This window comes from Bombina bombina, chromosome 5 (assembly GCF_027579735.1).
Source record: "Bombina bombina isolate aBomBom1 chromosome 5, aBomBom1.pri, whole genome shotgun sequence".
Lineage (NCBI taxonomy): Eukaryota > Metazoa > Chordata > Amphibia > Anura > Bombinatoridae > Bombina > Bombina bombina.
The window spans coordinates 1,024,488,900-1,024,514,915 of NC_069503.1; positions in this window are offsets into that span (position 1 = coordinate 1,024,488,900).

The window sequence follows — 26,016 nt, forward strand, 5'->3', positions numbered from 1 at the left end:
ACACACACACATTGTTTGTCTTATACATCATGTTTAAATCAATTCATAGTAAATGTTAAGTTTTATTCAGATCTCTTTTTTTTAGGTGATCTCCCTTGTCTCTACACTAGTATTTACACTATTGAGTGTTTTTTTGAGTGCTGTGAAACTGTCAACTTTTTCTGTTTGCCTTATTCATAGTGCCTTGGGTATAGACTTAATAAAGACCGTGGGTGGCAACTTGAGGCATGGAGTATGGAATTTCTGTCAGTCTCTTTCTTGTAGAGAGTAGTTCCAAGTGCCGTTCCATCCTTCAGGATTCTGAGGTCCAGGAAATCAACCTGCTAACAACTCGCTGTAACCTTGAGTTTAACAGGCACATCTGATGCGTTAAGGTTGTTGGTCCAATCGTTCAGTGTTTTCTCAGTGCCCATCCAGATTAAGAGAATGTCATCGATATACCGCTTGTAATGAAGGACCTGTGTATGCTCTTATACCTTAAAAACCTTTTCTTCAATATGCTCCATGAACAAGTTGGCAAATGCCTGTGCCGTATTCTACAACCAGCCAGTCCCTTAGAGTCATGTCAATCTAATGTCTCTGAAAGGCTTGTTCAATGACCCAATCAATGCGTGCCTTATAGGTAATGGTAGGGTCACAAGGTAGAGCCTTATAGGTAAGGGTGTCAGCCAGTTGTGAGTCAATCTCCTTTTTGTAGTCTGAATAATCTTGTATCATGATGGCTCCGCCCTTGTCCACTGGGCTAATGACAATTGATGCATCATCCGCCAGTGATCATGTGGCTGCCTATTACTCAGATGAAATGTTGTTCCTATGTCTAGGGTCATTAGTGTCACCTGCCTTCTGCTGAATAATCCTAGTAAAGGTGCGTATGCTAGGATTGACCGTGGGTGGGTCAAAATTACTGGGTTTCTTGAATAGGTGTCCCTTATCTTCCAATATCTTCCTTTGGGAGAAGTCACCAAGTTTTAACTGCCTTTGGAATTTCATAGTGTCTATCAAGGTATTAAAGTCATTTTGAATAGTAGTGGGGACAAATGACAGTCCTTTATTAAAGACCTTCCTTTCCTGGTCGCTTAAGATATGTTGGCTAAGGTTCACAACTACATCCTCCTCTGTCTTAGCTGGAATAGGGGTCTTTTTCCAATAGCCCCCCCTCCTAGTATATGGTCTCTGCTTCTCCATCTTGCAGCTGACCTGGTAGTAATGCCTAAAAAAGGCTGTGATCTGGTAGAGGAATGGGTCCCCTGTCCTTGAATATCAGTGCAGTCTGTATCCAACCCAGAGCTGGTATCCACCATGTTCAGGTGTCTGTTATTGTAGACCCTCTGTCTCCTCTGGCCTATCCACCCTAAAGGATTGAATATGAGTATTGACTGGCATTGCTACTTTGTTGATACACCTTGATATACTTGTACATCTCTTGATGCTATTCCCTGTTTGAGACTTTGCTATTATTTATGGAAGCTATGCTCAGTGATGCCTGCATCTGACTATTTCTGTGTATGGTGGCCTATATACAGTTCCCTGAACTTATGTCTATGAGGGAATTACTTATTTATTGTGGACTGCATTTTATAACTTTACATGAGTTATCTCCCTGATGTATCCGTTTTGCTATTTTGTTACTAATAGATACATTACTGCTGTTTTGTTAAAAGTAGATATATTACTACTATATTCCTGCCTGTCCGCTTAGTATACCTTCCTTAGACCACATTTTCCCTTAGGTCTGGTGTGTTTACCCCAGCTCCAGTCCTCTTATCACACATTTGTATATATCGATCTGCTATGTGAATTTTGCATTTTTGGTGCTTGACACATATTCCCCTATTCCTATTTGTCTGCTATCTTACAGACTTGGTTCCGTTAATGCATTGTCTCACTTAGAACACCCATATTTGGAGGTGTGACCCTCTCCTCCTATCCACTTTGCGCAGCTGCCCCTTTCTTACTACCTAGTTTCATGCTTGGGATTTGCCATCCCATTCTTGCGGTCCATACTTATGCCCTCCCCTTGTGCTAAGTCTTGGCCTGTACTATTTTTGTATATTTTTTTGGTGCGGTGCTGATACCAAGTTAGCACAGGAGACGCGCCACCCTTCACCAATGCCCCCCCCCCCCGTCACCACACGTAACGGTAAGCCCCGGCAATTCCTGTCACTATGTAGGTTTGATGGCTGGGGTAGGAGCGGGTGGGGGCCCCCAGATTGCAAAAAAGGTAGTTGAGTGCTAATGACGGCTCTGACAAGCAATAAGGGGTTTATCGTGGGTGTTTGCGCTCGTCAGGCTTATCGCTTGTAGTGCGAGATAAAAGTAATAGCGATCACTGGAGCACAATTGTGATTTACGCTAGAATGATTACTGCATCGTCAAGCTACTTTCTTTAAAAAAAAATGTCCCCAAATTAAAGTAGACACTTTTAACAACGATTGGTTAGCAATTTAAACTTCTAAACTTAAACTTACATCTTTTTTGAGATTTGAAATTCTGCTTCAGTTTAAATATAAATAAATAAAAATAATAGAATAAACTGGTCACCATGTATAAACACTTAAGCCTATTGGTATACTTGAAGTGAATGTCAAGCTAACACTATTACCTAAACTGAAACAATAGCAGTTAAAAAACGAATGAGAGTTTTATTCATGAAATCGTTAGTAGATCCTTATCTTCAGAGACAATTCACTCTGAATGCTATAGGGATAAGAGCTGAAGCTCCGGTCACCATTTACAGCATTTGATTGACAGATCACTCATCAGCAATCAACAAATCATTGTTTCCCCCCCGGGGCGTTCAGCTCCTTTGCACAAACATCACTGCCCAGGGGGGAAACAATGATTTGTTGATTGCATATGAGTTCTGTCAATCAAATGCTGTAAATGGCGACCGGAGCTTCAGCTCTTATCCCTATAGCATTCACAGTGAAATATCTCTGAAGATAAGGATCTACTAACGATTTGATGAATAAAATTCTCATTCTTTTTTTAACTGCTATCCTTTCAGTTTAGGTAATAGTGTTAAATTGACATTCACTTTAATATCTGTAAATTTTAACTAAAAGCTCTACCAATTATGTATATATATATATTTATTTGTAGAGAAAGGTGCACTCTCACAAACAGGTTTCCCAATGCCAGGGTGCTGAATGAATATTAGGATATAGATGATAGAAGACAGCACTCACTGGTCTTGAATATAGCAACAACTGCTTTTAATTAAAGGGACACTGAACACAAATTTCTTTCATGATTCAGATAGAGCATGTAATTTTAAGTAATTTTATATTTACTCCTATTATCAATTTTTCTTTGTTCTCTTGTTATCTTTATTTGAAAAACAAAAGTCCAGAACCCTGGACAGCACTTGTTTATTGGTGGAGGAATTTATCCACCAATCAGCAAGAATCACCCAGGTTGTTCACCAAAAATGGGCCGGTATCTAAATTTATATTCTTGTTTTTTTTCCATATAATTATATATTGGCATATATATATATACAGATATACTGTATATTGGAATATCTATTTAAAAATACTTAGAACATATTCTGCTATGTGCAGAACATTAGTCAAATATTTACAGTAAATACATAGTTAAAGGGACACTGAACCCAAATGTTTTCTTTCGTGATTCAGATAGAGTAACTTTCTAATGCACCCCTATTATCAAATTTTCTTCATTCTCTTGGTATCTTTATTTGAAATGCAAGAATGTAAGTTTAGATGCCGGACCATTTTTGGTGAACAACCTGGGTTGTTCTTGCTGATTGGTGGATAAATTAATCCACCAATAATAAAGTCCTGTCCAGAGTCCTGAACCAAAAAAAAAAAAGCTTAGATGCCTTCTTTTTCTAATAAAGATAACAAGAGAACGAAGAAAAATAATAATAGGAGTAAATTAGAAAGTTGTTTAAAATCGCATGCTCTATCTGAATCATGAAAGAAAAAAATTGGGTTTAGTGACCCTTTAAAAACCTTTATTAAAAATGAAAATTGCATAAATATGCTTTTACATGTTTTTATATCTCTAACATCTGCCACCTTTAAGACCTTATAACTTTTTTTGTGCATTACTTTTTTATTAATAATTATTATTAGATAGTGTTATTATGAGTGTAACTATACTTTCTAATGTATTTTTGATGCGTTTTGTTAAAATGTTTGTTTTGCAAAACAGTGAACCAGAGCTTGATAATCATTCTAGCGTAAATCACAATTGTGCTCCAGTGATCGCTATTACTTTCATCTCGCAATACGAGCGATAAGCCTGATGAGCGCAAACACCCACAATAAACCCCTTATTGCTCGTGCACAAATATTTATAATCTTACCCATATTGTCTAGATTATATTCTAGTTGTAAAATGGCATTCTTGAGATTGTAAACATAGACCAATTTGAACCCTGCATAATGTAATTATTATTTTTCTTTATTTATAAAGCGCCAACAGGTTTTGCAGCGCTGCCTATGGGTACAAAGATAAAAGTACAATGGAGATACAATACAATAAAAGACAAAATTTTACAGACAAATACAAGGGGAATTGAGGGTCTTATTCCCATGGGAACTTACATCTAGATGGGTAGGAGGATGGGAGACAGGAGGTGGGGACTGCAAAGGTGAGAATGATATTAGTGAGGAGATAGATGAGGACAACTGTTAGGTTAGTGATATTTGTTACTGAGTCAGTGATAAGCTTCTCTGAACAAAAAGGTATTTAGGGAGCGTTTAAAGGAGGACAGGTTAGGGGAAAGTCTGACAACTTGAGGAAGTATGTTCCAGAGGGTTGGTACAAAATTCCTGTAGTCTGGGCATGAGAGGAGGTGATGGTAGAGGATGTAAGGAGCAGGTCATTGTTGGATCTTAGGGGCAGGGCTGGAGTAAATTTGTTGATGAGTGAGGCCAGGTAGGGTGGGGCAGCATTGGATATTAAAATCATATAGTATTAGTACATTTATATCTGGGTGTTATATTTTAATCCCAGATCAGAACCCCAAGAGCAACCTTTGCACACGTCACAGAATCAAGAAGCTGATTGGTCTGTACATATTGTGCCCACTAGGCTAGTGTACTAACTGTAATAAGTAAATGTGATATAAGAAAGAAATCACATCACACAAAGAAAACATATTAAGCTTGCAGTCTTAATGCACCATTTATACTAGGAATAGTGAAAAACATATGTTACACAGGTGTCTGCAAAGCCAATGTGGAAAAATGTAGACTTTGAATGTGTTTTATTCAAAACAATTTATGTTAATGGTAGTCCATAATTGATACATCTCTATCACTTACATAAAGATGTCAAAACTGAGTTATATCCCTTGAAAATACTGTGTGTGTCCATTTAAGTATTTTATATTTTTTTATACTGAGAAGTGCATTAAAAATGTATGATTTATTTGTGACAGACGACTGTAAAAACATTATTTGAAAATATGTTTTGTGAATGATGAGAACATTTCTGAATGTAATATTAGCTGCTGCATTGAAATGATATTAGAGCACGGCTGGCCAGCAATTGATCCAAATAATCTTTTTGTCTGCTTGATTTCAAAGCTGACAGTTACTGTCCACAAAAAACATGTAAATCTATGTTGTTGTTTTTTTGGTTTCTACTGAGAAAGTCCATCTGATATTTTCATTTGAGAATCATCTTCAATGGTACTCCTGTACATTAGAAGATATTTTTCACATAGAGTTTTGCATTGACTACTTGAAAACTCATTGTGGCATTTCACACATCATACCTTGCCTTTTTACCACTTATTTATTTATTTTTAAACATTTAAGGGCCAGATTACAAGTGGAGCCCTAATTGCTAGAAGTAAACTTTTTGCACGTGTCGGGTTGCGCTTGTATTTCAAGTTGAAAGTAAAATGTTAATGAGCTACACCGATGCGCACAAAAAGCTGAAAGTTGGAATAACCTATTCCCCCAAAGAAGTCAATGGAGAAAGAAGGGAAAAAAAAAACACCTCATGCACAAACCCGATCAAATATTCTCATGTGCGTTAACCCGACATAGAAATATGAATAACATCACATCCCAATGTTCTGCACATAGAAGAATATGTTCTATTTATTTGTAAATACATATTTCTACATACACAGAGCGCTTCTCTCTTTGTATGCAAATTAATATGACCCTGGGGAAGTCTCACTATGGGTGATGGGGGAAATCAGACGTGGACTCCTTGCCCAGTGTGCTTAGAGGAATGTGGCTGCACCTCACTGATGAGGCCCATAGGAGGCCGAAACGATTGTCTGGGGTTGTCATGTTCCTTGTTCAGAGGAGAATGGCCTGGTATTCCGGCGCTGGACTGACCTTACTTGGCGGGATCAGACTGATATACTTCAGGAAAGTTTTCCTCTGTAAAAAGCACACTGGTCTAAAAGAGGCTGCTTCCGGGTGGTAAATCACCATAGAACTAGCTGATAAGCTGTTGTTCATTCCTGGTAGAGCGCTGCTCTCTTCGTATGCATATTTCTACATATATCTGATGGTATTTTGATGCAATATATATCTATAACTATATATATATATTTATGATGATGATCCCTAGAGGTTTAAGACTGTGGAAATTTCCTTCCTTTTTGGACACAGATAAAAATGTTCACCTTGAATGGAATGAGATCCTATCTGAGTGCTCTCTGAGACTAATGGCACTTATCATTAGACATAAGGAGGAGACATTAATTGAAACAAGAACACATACTGAGCACATACAAAAGGATCTTAATGTGTTCATAGAGCACCCAGATTACTCTAAAATGGACAGAGTATTACAACAAACAGTACATACAGCTTAGAACTTGATGTGATTAAATTCAAGAAATGCTCTAGAGACTCTGATGACTATTCATCTAACAGAGTGTACAATTGACAACCAAAAAGGGGTTTCAGACAAAGGAACCAGGGCAATAGGTGCATTGATATAGATGCATTTAAATATACACACAAGGGGTTTAAGCCTGAGTGAATTTGTTACTCTACACAGATTAGGGGTCATGTGCTAGAATCCTTTCACAGGAGGATAGAAGAAGATCTAATGAAACTTAACACCAAGAACACTAGACACAATAATAATCTCTCAAACGAACAGAGGCAGGCTTTAAGATGTCTGCAAAAGAGGGATGACATAGTCATCAAGCAGTCGGATAAGGGGGGTTCTATTGTTGTGTTGGATAGATCATATGATAGTCCCGGAGGCAGAGAGACAATTACATGAAAGTCTGGTGTATATGAGATTACCAGGTGACCTCACCAATTTATATAGAGCCCAACTTTACAATCTGCTTGATGACGGAAGTGGCCTTGGCATCTTTGATGATAACACATTTGAGTACTTGTATGAAGACAATCCAGTAGTCTCAATCTTTCACCACCTCCCGAAGGTCCATAAGTCCTTAATAGGACTGAAAGCTCACCCGATAGTTTTGGGAATTGGTTCACTATTCAAAAATGTGTCAAACTGCTTGGAATTTCTACTCCAACCTATAGTATATAAGTAACTGTCCTTTTTAAGGTATACCAAACATTTGTTAAAGCTGCTAACAGATATCACATGGGAAGAGACTATGGGGGGTAGTTATCAAGCCGTCAACCTCAAATACGCTGGAGGATCCCATAGGAATCAATGGGAGTCTGACCATAGCGAAAGTACAAGTTCGCTGCTGACAGACATCCCATTGATTCCTATGGGAGCTGTCTGCACCTAACACCCTAACATGTACCCCGAGTCTAAACACCACTAATCTGTCCCCCCTACACCGTCGCAACTAAATACAGTTATTACCCCTAAACCGCCGCTCCCGGAGCCCACCGCAAGCTACTCTATACATATTAACCCCTAAACCGCCGCTCCCTGAACCCGCCGCAACCTATATTAAATGTATTAACCCCTATCCTGCCCCCGCTACACCGTCTCCACCTATAATAAATTTATTAATCCCTAATCTGCCCCCCCTACACCGTAGCCACCTATAATAAATTTATTAACCCCTAACCTGCCCCCCACTACGCCGCCGCCACTGTAATAAAATTATTAACCCCTAAACCTAAGTCTAACCCTAACCATAACGCCCCCCTAACTTAAATATTAATTAAATAAATCTAAATAATATTTTTATTATTAACTACATTAATCCTATTTAAAACTAAATACTTACCAATAAAATAAAATCTAATATAGCTACAATATAAATAATAATTATATTCTAGCTATCTTAGGATTTATTTTAATTTTACAGGTACCTTTCAATTTATTTTAACTAGGTACAATAGCTATTAAATAGTTATTAACTATTTAATAGCTTACCTAGCTAAAATAAACTGAAATTTACCTGTAAAATAAATCCTAACCTAAGTTACAATTACACCTAACACTACACTATACTTTAATAAATTATTCCTATTTAAAAATAAATACTTACCTGTAAAATAAACCCTAATATAGCTACAATATAATTAATAATTATATTGTAGCTATCTTAGGATTTATATTTATTTTACAGGTAACTTTGTATTTATTTTAGCTAGTTAGAATAGTTATTAAATAGTTATTAACTATTTAATAACTACCTAGCTAAAAGAAATACAAAATTACCTGTAAAATAAATCCTAACCTAAGTTACAATTAAACCTAATACTACACTATCATTAAATTAATTAAATAAACTACCTACAAATAACTACAATTACATAAACTAACTAAAGTACAAAAAATAAAAAAATAAGTTACAAACATTTTAAAAATATTACAACAATTTTAAGCTACTTACACCTAATCTAAGCCCCCTAATAAAATAACAAATCCCCCAAAATAAAAAAATGCCCTACCCTATTCTAAATTAAATAAAGTTCAAAGCTCTTTTACCTTACCAGCCCTTAAAAAGGCCATTTGTGGGGGCATGCCCCAAAAAGTACAGCTCTTTTGCCTGTAAAAGAAAAATACAACCCTCCCCCAACATTAAAACCCACCACCCACATACCCCTAATCTAACCCAAACCCCCCTTACAAAAACCAAACACTAATCCCCTGAAGATCATCCTACCTTGTCTTCACTCAGCCGAGCAGCGATGGAACCGAAGTGGACATCCGGAGCGGAAGAAGTTAATCCTCCAAGCAGCGCTGAAGAAATCTTCCATCCGATGAAGTCATCATCCAGGCGGCGCTGAAGAAAAGTCTTCGATCCGGCCGATGTCATCTTCAAAGAGGCGCTGAAGAGGTCTTCTATCCGGGCGATGTCATCTTCCAAGCCGGGTCTTGAATCTTCCTCCCGCCGACGCGGAACCTCCTTCTTCACCGACGGACTACGACGAATGAAGGCTCCTTTAAGGGATGTCATCCAAGATGGCGTCCCCTCAATTCCGATTGGCTGATAGGATTCTATCAGCCAATCGGAATTAAGGTAGGAAAAATCTGATTGGCTGATGGAATCAGCCAATCAGATTGAGCTCGCATTCTATTGGCTGTTCCGATCAGCCAATAGAATGCGAGCTCAATCTGATTGGCTGATCGGATCAGCCAATCGGATTGAACTTGAATCTGATTGGCTGATTCCATCAGCCAATCAGATTTTTCCTACCTTAATTCCGATTGGCTGATAGAATCCTATCAGCCAATCGGAATTGAGGGGACGCCATCTTGGATGACGTCCCTTAAAGGAGCCTTCATTCGTCGTAGTCCATCGGTGAAGAAGGAGGTTCCGTGTCGGTGGGAGGAAGATTCAAGACCCGGCTTGGAAGATGACATCGCCCGGATAGAAGACCTCTTCAGCGCCTCTTTGAAGATGACATCGGCCGGATCGAAGACTTTTCTTCAGCGCCGCCTGGATGATGACTTCATCGGATGGAAGATTTCTTCAGCGCCGCTTGGAGGATTAACTTCTTCTGCTCCGGATGTCCACTTCGGTTCCATCGCTGCTCGGCTGAGTGAAGACAAGGTAGGATGATCTTCAGGGGATTAGTGTTAGGTTTTTGTAAGGGGGGTTTGGGTTAGATTAGGGGTATGTGGGTGGTGGGTTTTAATGTTGGGGGGTTGTATTTTTCTTTTACAGGCAAAAGAGCTGTACTTTTTGGGGCATGCCCCCACAAATGGCCCTTTTAAGGGCTGGTAAGGTAAAAGAGCTTTGAACTTTATTTAATTTAGAATAGGGTAGGGCATTTTTTATTTTGGGGGGGTTTGTTATTTTATTAGGGGGCTTAGATTAGGTGTAAGTAGCTTAAAATTGTTGTAATATTTTTAAAATGTTTGTAACTTATTTTTTTATTTTTTGTAACTTAGCTTTTTTTATTTTTTGTACTTTAGTTAGTTTATGTAATTGTATTTAATTGTAGTTATTTGTAGGTAGTTTATTTAATTAATTTAATGATAGTGTAGTATTAGGTTTAATTGTAACTTAGGTTAGGATTTATTTTACAGGTAATTTTGTATTTCTTTTAGCTAGGTAGTTATTAAATAGTTAATAACTATTTAATAACTATTCTAACTAGCTAAAATAAATACAAAGTTACCTGTAAAATAAATATAAATCCTAAGATAGCTACAATATAATTATTAATTATATTGTAGCTATATTAGGGTTTATTTTACAGGTAAGTATTTATTTTTAAATAGGAATAATTTATTAAAGTATAGTGTAGTGTTAGGTGTAATTGTAACTTAGGTTAGGATTTATTTTACAGGTAAATTTCAGTTTATTTTAGCTAGGTAAGCTATTAAATAGTTAATAACTATTTAATAGCTATTGTACCTAGTTAAAATAAATTGAAAGGTACCTGTAAAATTAAAATAAATCCTAAGATAGCTAGAATATAATTATTATTTATATTGTAGCTATATTAGGGTTTATTTTATAGGTAAGTATTTAGTTTTAAATAGGATTAATGTAGTTAATAATAAAAATATTATTTAGATTTATTTAATTAATATTTAAGTTAGGGGGGCGTTAGGGTTAGGGTTAGACTTAGGTTTAGGTTTTAATAATTTTATTACAGTGGCGGCGGCGTAGTGGGGGGCAGGATAGGGGTTAATAAATTTATTATAGGGGGCGACAGTGTAGGGGAGGCAGATTAGGGGTTAATAAATTTATTATAGGTGACGACGGTGTAGGGGGGGCGGATAGGGGTTAATAGGTTTAATATAGGTTGCGGCGGGTTCAGGGAGCGGCGGTTTATGGGTTAAACTATTTAGTTGCGGAGAGGTGCGGGATCAGCAGGATAGGGGTTAATAACTTTATTATAGAGGGCGACGGTGTAGGGGGGGCAGGATAGGGGTTACTAGGTATACTGTAGGTGGCAGCGGTGTCCGGGAGCGGCGGTTTAGGGGTTAATACATTTATAAGAGTTGCAGCGGGGTCTAGGAGCGGCGGTTTAGGGGTTAATACATTTATAAGACTTGCGGCGGGGTCTAGGAGCGGCGGTTTAGGGGTTAGTAACTTTATTGAGTTGCGGGGGGCTCCGGGGGCGCCGGTATAGGGATAGAACAGTGTAGTTTAGTGTGAGTGCTTAGTGACAGGCTAGCAATAAAGCTGGGAAAAAGCCGAAGGGCAGCGAGATCGGATGAGTGATAACTGTCACAGTCTGCTGCTCATCGCCCCGCGGCTTTTTGACAGCTTTATTTGATAACTTAGGCGTATTTTTTCAGGTCCGCGGCGGCGAAGGTAGGCGAGCTTAGGCGGGCGTATTGGGCCGGCGAAGCCAGAAAAGTAGACGGCTTGATAACTACCCCCCTATGTGGTGACTGACAGTAGACATAGTTGGCCTTTATTCAGCCATCCCACATGACAAAGGCCTAGAAGCAGTGAACTATATTTTAAGAAAACTGATTAGCTACTCTACGGATTTTGATTGGATATATTCGTACTTAACGAATTGGAATTTTTGCTCACCCATAATTATTTTGAATTTGGGGGTACTTTTTATCTGTAACGATGAGGAACAGCCATGAGAGCAAAATTTGCCCTAGCATAATCAAATACCTTCATGGGCTGGTGGGAGCTTACCCATGTTTACGCAGATCAGAACCCATATTCAAATTCAATTATTGGATATAAAACATCTATCGATGACCTGCTATTAATTTGGGTAGGTTTAGAGTCAAGTAGCAAAGAATTTGTAGATTATCTTAATAACAATACGGTTTACTGCAACTTTTGATAAAGAAAAGATACCTTATTTGGATGTGATACTTATAGAAATACCAAGAGAAAATAGAGTTGATACATTTGTCTATAGAAAATCAATATATTCCAATACATTTTCACATGCTGGAAGCTGTTATCCCAGGCATATAAGCTATGGTATTGCCAAAGGCCATTTTTTGCGCCTAAGAAGGAACTGCTCTGATGATGACAACTTCCTGTAAGAGAGTAAATCTCTAATGTCCATATTTATTGAAAGATGTTATGATTCAAATACAGTACTAAGAGTATTCAATGACGTTAAAATTAAAGACAAGGCTGCCTTACTTGAAGAATCACCTAAGAGGATGGCCTCTGTGGATAGACCTACCTCCATTACTACATATAGTTCACAATACAACACAATTTCAAAAAAAGGAGCGCACTGAGCAAGGGAGGCCGGTAAAGGTTGAACAAATCGCATCCACATCCAGCAGATAAAACTTCAAAAGTTTATTGCGAAAGTTAAAAACACAGCATACATAGCAGTCAGCACGAAGATAAAACCAACAGGTAAGTATGGACAGGTTCACACGCAGACTCGTTTTGTGCGCATGCGCACTTGATCACTCCTTACCTGTGAACCTGTCCATTGGTCTTTTTAAAGAAGAAAATTTAAAGAAACATAATTCATTTTTATACCCCTTTGGTCTTGCTTTGATAATGACACCAGCATATATTAATATTCTTAAGAATATACACAATAGCATTTCATTTTATTTTAGAACACTACTTAAAATAGATAAATATATATAAGTGAAATCTTAAATAAAATTATATTATGATATACAGTGCATAACTATTAATTGCATATGAAGACACAGAATATGTACATTAAGTGTAATTCAAGGGTTTAGAAGTCACATAAATTGTTAAAGTACATAAGATAACAATATATGCAGCACTAGAAACTATTTACAGTTATTGAAAAGAGTGCAATCCACATTAATATTATCCCTAAACACTAAAAACGAGAAAATTAATTCCATTATATATAACTCATACACCACCATGCAGGCGTAAAACCTGATTAATAAAATTATTTATCCTGCATTAGAAAATATATGTAAATATAAAAAACTATATAGATGAAATGTCCATTCCTAGATGACAATTCAAAATATAGAGCACTATAACAGACTCCAGTATTAGTGTTCACCTGAAAAGAAGGGGATGACAAGAAATAATATAATGAGAGGGAACATTCTAAATAAAGAGATAGAAAATTAAAGTAAACAAATCTATATCCCTCCTCATATTTAGTCCCTGTGGGTCACCTGTTTGAAGAGTGAAAATCCAGAAGACCTCCCTTTTATTTACTAACATCTCCCTATCTCCTCCTCTCTTCTATTTAGTTATATGGTCAATACCTTGAACTGTGAGGGAAGCGTTATCACTGTTATGAAGCTGTTTAAAATATCTAGATACTGGAGTATCTGATACCTTTCCTTTAGGGGTCTTTTTGTTTTCCCAGTGTATTGAATTTTACAGATTTGACAAGTTAATAAATATACAACATGTGTTGTTGCACAATTAATAAAGAAATTAATATCATAATCACTTTTGGTGGTACAAGATGTAAACTTGTCTCCCTCTGATACAGAATTGCAAGTTTTGCAAATAGGCCTTCTACATCTGTAGAAGCCTTTTCTCTTTTTAAGCCAACATGTATTTGTGACAGGTTTTATATCCGAAGGAGACAAGAAATTGTCCAAAGTTTTACCCCTTCTGTGGATAAAATCACATCCATCCTGAGTATGACCTTTTTGATAATGGGATCAAAATATAAAATTGGTAAATATTCTTCAATAATTTTACAGATTTTGTTGTACTCTAAACTATATGATGTTATGAATTTATTTTTTTGTCCTTATGTGTATTAGATTTACATTTATATTTCAACAGTTGATCTCTAGGTATAAGGTCCACATTGTTTTTAGCCTTGGTCAGAAGGTCCTCTTTGTATCCACCTTCCTTAAACCTACTAATTGCTTCATTCGCTTGTTTTTTATATTCTCTTTCATGTGTACAATTTATTTTTATGCGGATAAGTTCCCCTTTAGGGATACCCCTTATTACATGTCTAGGATGACATGAGTCAAATTTCAACAGAGTATTGCCGGCAGTCAATTTTCTAAACATAGTGGCTTCAATTACATGATCTTTCTTATTGCTCCTGACTGTGAGATCCAAGAAATTAATGGACTCTGTACTGTGTTCACCAATAAATGTAATGCCGCAGTTATTAAGGTTGAGATATTCACAAAATGTATTTGTTTCATGTTCATCACAGTCAATGACAAAAAACAGATCATAAAAAACTTTGCCCCCATCACCGTTCCACGCCTTTGGAGATAGAACTCTGTCTGGAACATAAAAAAATTGTGAGTATGTAAAAACTCAATTGCCCTCAACAAGTACATTTTGGTAGCTGGTTCAAAACTGCTGTAATGATCTAAGAAAAATTCCACAGCTGTAATACTTTTGTCATGTTGAATGGAAGTGTAGAGTGCTGTAACATCCACAATAAAAAATCTATACGTCTATTTCCATTCAACCTCTTTTATCTTATTCAGAAGTGCAGTGATGTCCTGTATGTAGCTAGGAAGCTGTTTGACCAGGGGTTGTAGGAATGTATCAATCAGTTCGGAAAGAGATTCATTAAGAGAACCTATACCCACAATGATGGGTCTTCCAGGGGGGCAAGTCAGGTTTTTATGGATTTTCGGAAATTGATGGTAAACAGGGGTAACAGGGTGTTGTGTAATTAGTTTTTCCTGAATCGATTCTGTAATAATGTTGTTAAACCTTGCATATTGAATTAACTCCATCATTTCCTTATGGAATTTATTAGTAGGGTTTTCTGTTAATTTGATATATACAGCTTTATTATTTAATTGTCTTTTTGCCTAGGCAATGTAGTCTTCCCTGTTAAGGACGACCACATTGACACCCTTATCGGAGGGCCTGATAATGATGTTATCATTTTCAGATAATGATTTAAGAGCTGCTCTTTCTTGTTGTTTTAAATTAGAATACTGTCTGTCTGTTTTTTTAGTGTTGGATTCACTTAATGTTTTACTTCAATAGTTTGTTGAAAAACATCCAATACTTTAGATCTTTATGTATGGGGTAGAAGGTTTTTTTGTTATTTATATGTTTTAGGGATACATATCTGTAATGTCTTCTCCTCCCTCTTGGAAAAAGTAAATTTATGCTTACCTGATAAATTGATTTCTTCTATGGTAAAACGAGTCCACGGATTCATCCTTTACTTGTGGGATATTATCCTCCTGCTAACAGGAAGTGGCAAAGAGCACCACAGCAGAGCTGTCTATATAGCTCCTCCCTTAGCTCTACCCCCCAGTCATTCGACCGAAGGTACAGGAAGAAAAAGGAGAAACTACAAGGTGCAGAGGTGACTGAAGTTTAAATCAAAAAAATATAATCTGTCTTAAAATGACAGGGCGGGCCGTGGACTCGTCTTACCATAGAAGAAATCAATTTATCAGGTAAGCATAAATTTACTTTTCTTCTATAAAGGTAAGACGAGTCAACGGATTCATCCTTTACTTGTGGGATACAATACCAAAGCTACAGGACACGGATGAACGGGAGGGACAAGACAGATGGTTAAACAGAAGGCACCACTGCTTGAAGAACTTTTCTCCCAAAAATAGCCTCCGAAGAAGCAAAGGTATCAAATTTGTAAAATTTGGAAAAGGTATGAAGTGAAGACCAAGTCGCAGCCTTACAAATCTGTTCAACAGAAGCATCATTTTTAAAAGCCCATGTGGAAGCCACCATTCTAGTAGAGTGAGCTGTAATTCTTTCAGGAGGCTGCTGTCCAGTAGTCTCGTATGCCAAACGGATGATGCTTTTCAGCCAAATGGCAAGAGAGGTAGCCGTAGATTTTTGACTTCTACGTTTTCCAGAATAGACAACAAACAAAGAAGATGTTTGACGGAAATCTTTGGTCACTTGCAAGTAAAACTTTAAAGCACGAACCACGTCCAAATTGTGCAATAGACGCTCCTTCTTAGAGGAAGGATTAGGACACAGAGAAGGAACAATAATTTCCTGATTAATATTCTTATTAGTAACAACCTTAGGAAGGAATCCAGGTTTGGTACGCAAAACCACCTTATCAGCATGGAAAACAAGATAAGGTGAGTCGCATTGCAATGCAGATAGTTCATAAACTCTTCGAGCCGAAGAGATAGCAACTAAAAACAGAACTTTCCAAGATAGAAGCTTAATATCTATGGAATGCATAGGTTCAAACGGAACCCCTTGAAGAACTTTAAGAACTAAATTCAAACTCCATGGCGGAGCAACAGGTTTAAACACAGGCTTGATTCTAACTAAAGCCTGACAGAGTGACTGAACATCTGGAACATCTGCCAGACGTTTGTGCAGTAGAATTGATAAAGCAGATATCTGTCCCTTTAAGGAACTAGCTGATAGCCCCTTCTCCAATCCTTCTTGAAGAAAGGACAAAATCCTAGAAATCCTGATCTTACTCCATGTGTAGCCTTTGGATTCGCACCAATAAAGATATTTACGCCATATCTTATGATACATTTTCCTGGTCACAGGCTTTCGAGCCTGAATCAAGGTATCTATGACCGACTCCGAGAAACCCCGATTGGATAAGATCAAGCGTTCAATCTCCAAGCAGTCAGCCGCAGAGAAACTAGATTTGGATGCTGGAACGGACCTTGAATCAGAAGGTCCTGTCTCAGTGGCAGAGTCCATGGTGGAAGAGATGACATGTCCACCAGGTCTGCATACTAAGTCCTGCGTGGCCACGCAGGTGCTATCAAAATCACTGAAGCTCTCTCCTGTTTGATTCTGGCAATCAAACGAGGAAGGAGAGGAAATGGTGGAAACACATAAGCCAGGTTGAACGACCAGGGTACTGCTAGAGCATCTATCAGTACTGCCTGAGGGTCCCTTGACCTGGACCCGTAACGAGGAAGTTTGGCGTTCTGACGAGACGCCATCGGATGCAATTCTGGTGTGCCCCATTGCTGAATCAATTGTGCAAACACCTCCGGATGGAGTTCCCACTCCCCCGGATTAAAAGTCTGATGACTTAGAAAATCCACTTCCCAGTTCTCCACCCCTGGGATATAGATTGCTGATAGATGGCAAGAGTGAGTCTCTGCCCATCAAATTATTTTGGTAACCTCTATCATCGCTAGAGAACTCTTTGTTCCCCCCTGATGATTGATATATGCTACAGTTGTGATATTGTCTGACTGGAATCTTATGAATCAGGCCGACGCCAGCTGAGGCCACACCTGAAGCGCGTTGAATATTGCTCTCAGTTCTAGAATATTTATCGGGAGGAGAGCCTCCTCCCGAGTCCACAAACCCTGTGCTTTCAGGGAATTCCAGACTGCACCCCAGCCCAATAGGCTGGCGTCCGTCGTCACTATGACCCATGCTGGCCTGCGGAAACACATTCCCTTGGTCAGATGATCCTGTGACAACCACCAAAGAAGAGAGTCTCTGGTCTCTTGGTCCAGATTTATCTGAGGAGATAAATCTACATAATACCCATTCCACTGTCTGAGCATGCAAAGTTGCAATGGTCTGAGATGCAAGCGAGCAAACGGAACTATGTCCATTGCCGCTACCATTAAGCCGATTACCTCCATACACTGAGCCACTGACGGCCGAGGAATGGAATGAAGAGCTCGGCAGATGGATAAAATTTTTGATTTCCTGACCTCCGTCAGAAAAATTTTCATGTCCACTGAATCTATCAGAGTTCCCAGGAATGGAACTCTTGTGAGAGGGATAAGTGAACTCTTTTTTACGTTCACCTTCCACCCGTGAGATCTTAGAAAAGCCAACATGATGTCCGTGTGAGACTTGGCTAGTTGGTAAGTCGACGCCTGGATTAAGATATCGTCCAGATAAGGCGCCACAGCTATGCCCCGCGGCCTTAGAACCGCCAGAAGGGACCCTAGCACCTTTGTGAAAATTCTGGGAGCCATGGCCAACCCGAAGGGAAGAGCCACAAACTGGTAATGCTTGTCTAGAAAGGCAAACCTGAGGAACTGGTGATGATCTTTGTGGATAGGAATGTGTAGATACGCATCCTTTAAATCCACGGTGGTCATAAATTGACCCTCATGGATCATTGGCAAAATAGTCTGAATGGTCTCCATCTTGAAGGCTGGGACTCTGAGGAATTTGTTTAGGATCTTGAGATCCAAAATTGGTCTGAAGGTTCCCTCCTTTTTGGGAACCACAAACAGATTGGAGTAGAACCCTTGCCCCTGTTCTGTTTTCGGAACTGGGCAGATCACTCCCATGGTATATAGGTCTTCTATACAGCGTAAGAACACCTCTCTTTTTGTCTGGTTTACAGACAATTGAGAAAGATGGAATCTCCCCCTTGGGGGAGAATCTTTGAAGTCTAGAAGATACCCCTGGGTTATGATTTCTAAAGCCCAGGAGTCCTGAACATCTCTTGCCCAAGCCTGAGCGAAGAGAGAAGGTCTTCCCCCTACTAGATCCGGTCCCGGATCGGGGGCTACCCCTTCATGCTGTCTTGGTGGCAGCAGCGGGCTTCTTGGCCTGTTTACCCTTGTTCCAAGTCTGGTTAGGTCTCCAGACTGACTTGGATTGAGCAAAATTCCCCTCTTGCTTTGCGGCAGGGGAAGAGGTAGAGGGACCACCTTTGAAGTTTCGAAAGGAACGAAAATTATTTTGTTTGGTCCTCATCTTATTCGTCTTATCCTGAGGAAGGGCATGGCCTTTCCCTCCAGTGATGTCTGAAATGATCTCTTTCAGTTCAGGCCCGAATAGGGTCTTACCCTTGAAAGGGATGGCTAAAAGCTTAGCCTTTGATGACACATCAGCAGACCAGGACTTAAGCCATAACGCTCTAAGCGCTAAAATGGCAAAACCGGAATTCTTCGCCGCTAATTTAGCCAGTTGAAAAGCGGCATCTGTAATGAAAGAATTAGCTAGCTTGAGAGCCCTAATTCTATCCAGAATGTCATCTAATGGGGTCTCAACCTGAAGAGCCTCTTCCAGAGCCCCGAACCAAAAGGACGCTGCAGTAGTTACAGGAACAATGCACGCTATAGGTTGGAGAAGAAAACCTTGATGAACAAATATTTTCTTCAGGAGACCCTCTAATTTTTTATCCATAGGATCTTTGAAAGCACAACTGTCCTCAATAGGTATAGTTGTACGCTTAGCCAGGGTAGAAATAGCTCCCTCCACCTTAGGGACCATCTGCCACGAGTCCCGCACGGCGTCTGATATGGGAAACATTTTCTTAAAAGTAGGAGGGGGAGCGAACGGAATACCTTGTCTATCCCACTCCTTAGTAACAATTTCCAAATCCTCTTAGGGACCGTAAAAACATCAGTGTAGGCAGGAACCTCTAGGAATCTGTCCATCTTACACAATTTCTCTGGAACCACAATAGGGTCACAATCATCCAGAGTCGCTAAAAACTCCCTGAGCAATAAGCGGAGGTGTTCTAGTTTAAATTTAAAAGCTGTCATATCTGAGTCTGTCTGAGGGAACATATTTCCTGAATCAGAAATCTCTCCCTCAGCCAGCAAATCCCTCACTTCAGAACATTGTAAGGGTACATCGGATATGGCTGATAAAGCGTCAGAGGGCTCAACGTTTGTTCTCACACCAGACCTACTGCGCTTCCCCTGCAACCCAGGCAGTTTAGATAAAACCTCTGTGAGGGTAGTATTCATAACTGCGGCCATATCTTGCAGGGTGAAAGAATTAGACGCACTAGAAGTACTTGGCGTCGCTTGTGCGGGCGTTAACGGTTGTGGCACTTGGGGAGAATTAGATGGCATAACCTGATTCCCTTCTGACTGAGAATCATCCTGCAACACACTTTTAGTAGCTAAAATATGTTCTTTAAAATGTATTGACCTTTCAGTGCATGAGGGACACATTCTAAGTGGAGGCTCCACAATGGCTTCTAAACATATTGAACATTGACTTTCCTCAATGTCAGACATGTTGAACAGGCTAGTAATGACTACAAACAAGCATGAAAACACTTTATTTAGTGGAAAAAAAAACAATCTTAAAAAACATACACATTCTGCAAAACAGCCTAAACGTGCACCAAATTTTTCAAAATTTTGTAAGCAGACACAATATATGCAGTTAAGGTTGCCCCACAAGGTATTTTAACATTTAACCCTTTAATGTGCAAACCGGATTGAAAATAGGCCCAGATCCGGAAAAAAAACCCTCAGCACCTTTTCACAGCCCTGCTGTGGTCCTACCGGCCCTCAGGGATAGTAAATGTGGGGTTAAAGCTTCGATTTGGCCCAAAACATCCACCAGGGCCCTCAGGAGTTAGAGCTTGCTGCTTGCTGAGAGAAACTAACTGCGCATCTGAGGCGAGAAAATAGGCCCCGCCCATCTCACTCGATGTCTCCACAGCCTCAAAGAACCGCACCAGAGCGGTTATAACTAGCCATGCGTGTTCTGAGACCCCGAAATTAAGCCATGTGTGTCCTCAATAAAAGTTGCCTAAAACATTATTGCCCACAAAATGTTAAAGCACTCTCAGATCATAAAAATGTTTGCCCACAAACATTTACAACTCAGTGTCAACCATATTTGTAATTGGCCCCTTATGCAAGCTTAGTAATGCCCTTCTTATTAGCTCTAGGATTACTGCTTACCCTTACCCTCCTGGGTATAATGTCAGCCTTTCTGAAATACACAGTCTCTCCAGAAAAATATGACTGAACATACCTCACTGCTGCATAGCATGAAAACGTTCCTCACACTCAAGTTTCCTGTACTCCTCAGCCTCTGTGGGAACAGCACTGGATCTTAGTTACAAATGCTAAGATCATCATCCTCCAGGCAGCAGTCTTCATCCATCTGCTGCCTGAGAGTAAATAGTACACACCGGTACCATTTAAAATAACAAACTCTTGCTTGAAGAAATGAAAAACTAATTATTTTATCACCTCTTTCACTTTACCCTTCCTAGTACTTAGAGTAGGCAAAGAGAATGACTGGGGGGTGGAGCTAAGGGAGGAGCTATATACACAGCTCTGCTGTGGTGCTCTTTTGCCACTTCCTGTTAGCAGGGGGATAATATCCCACAAGTAAAGGATGAATCCGTGGACTCGTCTTACCTTTATAGAAGAAAGTTGTTCTAAATCATTAATAGCTGCACACTCAGAAAAATCAATCTCAATCTTTTTACCAGTTTGGGTTACAATGTTTCTATCTAAAGAGGTATCATCCTGTGTCTCACAATCACTTACATAAAAATGTTTACGCAGTGTGATTTTGCATACAAATCTATTTTTATCTATTTATATCTAATATAGTTTCAAATAAATTAAAGTGATTGGAAGGCACAAAATTGAGACCCCTAGATAGTACATCTATTTGTGTTTGAGTCAAGATTAATTACATCTTTAGTTATGCATATTTCTTTGTCACATTATGTGACCTGGTTGTGTATGCTCTCTGTACAGTCCCTTGCTTGGGTTTCTGCTTTCTTTTGTGATTTCCTGGTACCTCCCTCTGTGAGTTTTTTCTTCCTGGGTGGACAGTCCGGTGCATCTTGTTTTTTGACGGTAGTGTAGAATTTTTTTTTTAAACGGTTTTCTACTGGATTTTTAGATCAGTATCTGTGCATATTATTCTTTATAGTAGTGTATATTACATGCAGTTATATGAAAATGGGTGTACACTGCCCCTTTAAAGGATGAAGTAAACAATGGTTGCTTCTGTGTATCAGGTCAGAATGCAACAATAGGTTATATTGTTTCACCATCTATGCTGAGAACGTCTGCCCCAAAGAGTATTTGGCTTACTACTAAGGGGCATTTTAAGTGTGGTAGGGGCGCTCACGTAAGGCATGCAGCTATGTGACAGTTAGAAAAGCTTTCCAATCCAGTGTGTCTTAAAAAGTGTATTCACATTACCACTGAACAAATTGCAGATCTAACCATATAATCTATGTGATCAAATGCTCAGAATGTGCCAAGCAATACATTGGTTGCGCCTCACGTGAGGCGAGGGAGTAAATACTTGCTCCCTTAAATGACATAGAGCATGGCAATTATGCCACAGGTGCCGCCAAACACTTTATTGACACACACAATAAAGATGTGGTTTTTTTTACATGGATGGTCATTGATTTGATTTTAAAAATACCACAAGGTAGTGATAGACTGAGGGATCTATGTAAAAAGGAGTTTTATATCCTAAGGGTGACAACTTTTTGAGAATTGTTGGCAGATTAGCATAGTCATTTAGTGGTTACATTCGATAAGTGGGAAAATAAAGGGAACATTTTAATATAGAAAGTTTCTAGTATGATTTAAATCAATAGGGACACAATAATAGCTAGTGTATCTGTGCTATCTAAATGCATTTTAAATATACCACTAGCAGACTAATATACTTCTCTTCTAGTTTCGTCTTGCCTATAATATTAATTAGGAACATGTGGCCATGTTGAGAACTGCTAAAATGTGAATTGTAACATTATTAGAACTTTGTTGCTCTTTATTAAATCTTCACCTGCACATCTACTAAAAGTTAAATTTATATTGCGATTAGTCTTACCACTTTTTCTATGTGCATAAGTGTCTTTTTTTGTTTTTATGCTGTCATTTACCACAATTAAACTTTTTGGATTTTGAGCCTGCTAGCTATACTGGATTTTCTTTCTGTTAAATTGGGGATGAAGATTGCTCTTGGCATTGGCTCAATTAAACTTTCCCCTACCTGCTAACACTAAATGGGATGCTGGAGCCGAACAGTTTTGTCGGGTGTGTGACATCATCAGAGGCCGCCAAGGTTTGGTATGGAACACTGGTATCCACACACAGAGGACAGCACTATGTATATGGCAAGCAAGCAATGAAGAGAATCTGAGTGAGTAACGTTTCTCTTGTCACTTGCCTATTCGCATGCTGATGGCCTTGTACAGAGTACTCTCTTTCTTTTGAAACACTGTGTGTTTCCTTGTTTTGCGAGTGTTTAGATGCACTTTTACCGCTGAGGTTCACTCATCTGGAGATATATGCCCACAAAATAGTTTGTGAAGGGCTCAGTCAGATAGACTGTGGAAGGCCCAATAAGATAGTTTGTGCAGTGTTACCGGTTGAGACATCTATATCACTGTTTGACTTTATATATATAAATTCAAAATACAAATGTCCGTTAATGCCTAAAGTAGTATCCTGTATAATGATTGTAAAACAGTGATTCTGCATCCTTCTTTGCTGATTTTATATATATATATATATATATATATATATATATATATATATATATATATATATATATATATATATATATATATATATATATATATAGGTATAGATAGAACATTGGAATGTAAAAAAATATTTACACTAAAAACACACTATAACACTTTATTAAATATGAATTGCATAAATACACGGTGTACAAAAGTACACTCTGCATAAATATATTAACAAATAAAACTGTCTTTTAACAATAGCGGAGAGAAAGTCCTTTGCGTATATATTTTCACTTCCATAGTGCAGCTGCATAATCATGCTAGTATTCAGCAAAGTGGACCGGTACTCACATATAATAGAGCTACGTTATTGCGCTCAATGACGATGAAGCTCAGGTAAGACTATTTCCAATTTATTGCTACAATGTATTTAAAATCAATACACAATCACTCTGGAGTCAGGTTACTTTTCAAGACACATACTGTGTACCATTACAGCTTTAACATCTAGAATATCACTCTTCCAAAACAATGTAACAGCTTGGTTTACTGGAGCGTATGCTCCTCCTCATGACATAATGGCTTGTGACGTCCAACATACATTCCGCCTATTGGCTTTGTCAAGTTTCCTCATCCCTTTAAAGTCCTCACTTGTTCCTGATTTGGTTACAGTATGTGTTTTGAAAAGTAACCTCACCCCAGAGTGACTGTGTATTCTTTTTAACCCCTTAATGACAACTGACGTACCAGGTACGTCATGCATTAACAAGTAGTTAATGACAATGGACGTACCTGGTACGTCAGTTGTCTAGGAGAGTGCTGGAAGCGATCGCAATCGCTTCCAGCAGCTCTCAGGGTATTGCAGTGATGCCTCCATATGGAGGCATCCTGCAATACCTTTTTAGAAGACTCCGATGCAGAGAGGGCCACTCTGTGGCCCTCTCTGCACCGGTAGTTCGTTGGTGGGTGGGAGCGCAACAGGGAGGTGGGTGGGCGGCCCATCGCTACCCGGCATCCGGTTCCTAGAAGTGCAATGTGCACGCCGGGTGCCGGGAGCGTGCGGGGGGGCGCGCGTGCGCGCGCATTAGCTGGCCACTGACACCAATGAGGGAAGAGGGGGGGGAAAAAGATTTTTTTTTTAAATCATATAAAAGGATCTGGGAGGGGGGTAGGGGTATTGTGGGGGGCTGCTACACTACAGAAAACCCCCCAAAAAAGAAAAAAAGCAAAAAATACTTTTGTTTTTGTGCAAATTGGGTACTGGCAGACAGCTGCCAGTACCCAAGATGGCCGCAATTAGATAGGGGAGAGGGTTAGAGAGCTGGGGGGGGGGGGGATCATGGAGGTTGGGGCTAAGGCAGGAGTCCATCACAGCTAAAATATTTTATTTTTTTTATAAAAAAAAAACAAAAACTCCTTTTATTTAGTACTGGCAGACTTTCTGCCAGTACTTAAGATGGCGGGGACATTTGTGGGGTGGGGGAGGGAAGAGAGCTGTTTGGGAGGGATCAGGGGGTGGGATGTGTCAGGTGGGAGGCTGATCTCTACCCTAAAGCTAAAATTAACCCTGCAAGCTCCCTACAACCTACCTAATTAACCCCTTCACTGCTGGGCATAATTTACGTGTGGTGCGCAGCAGCATTTAGCGGCCTTCTAATTACAAAAAAGCAATGCCAAAGCCATATAAGTCTGCTATTTCTGAACAAAGGGGATCCCAAAGAAGCTTTTACAACAATTTGTGCCATAATAGCACAAGCTGTTTTTAAATAATTTCAGTGAGAAACCTAAAATTGTGAAAAATGTAAAGTTTTTTTTTTATTTGCTCGCATTTGGCGGTGAAATGGTGGAATAAAATATACCAAAATGTGCCTAGATCAATACTTTGGGTTGTCTTCTAACAAAAAATATATACATGTCAAGGGATATTCAGGTATTCCTGACAGATATCAGGGTTCCAATGTAACTAGCGGTAATTTTGAAAAAAAGTGGTTTGGAAATAGCGAAGTGCTACTTGTATTTATGGCCCTATAACTTGCAAAAAAAGCAAAGAACATGTAAACATTGGGTATTTCTAAACTCAGGACAAAATTTAGAAACTATTTAGCATGGGTGTTTTTTGGTGATTGTAGATGTGTAACAGATTTTGGGGGTCAAAGTTAGAAAAAGTGTGTTTTTTTCCATTTTTTCCTCATATTTTATTATTTTTTTTTAGTAAATTATAAGATATGATGAAAATAATGGTATCTTTAGAAAGTCCATTTAATGGCAAGAAAAACGGTATATAATATGTGTGGGTACAGTAAATGAGTAAGAGGAAAATTACAGCTAAACACAAACACTGCAGAAATGTAAAAATAGCCATTGTCATTAAGGGTAAGAAAATTGAAAAATGGTCCGGTCATTAAGGGGTTAAATAAATTGGAAACAGTTTTACCTGAGCTTCATCGTTATTGAGCTCAATACTAAGAGCTAATATAGCTCTATTTCATGTGAATACCGGTCCACTGTGCTGAATACTAGTGTGATTATACAGCTGCACTATGGAAGTTTTTTCTTTCTCTTTTGAGGTTTTAAAGAA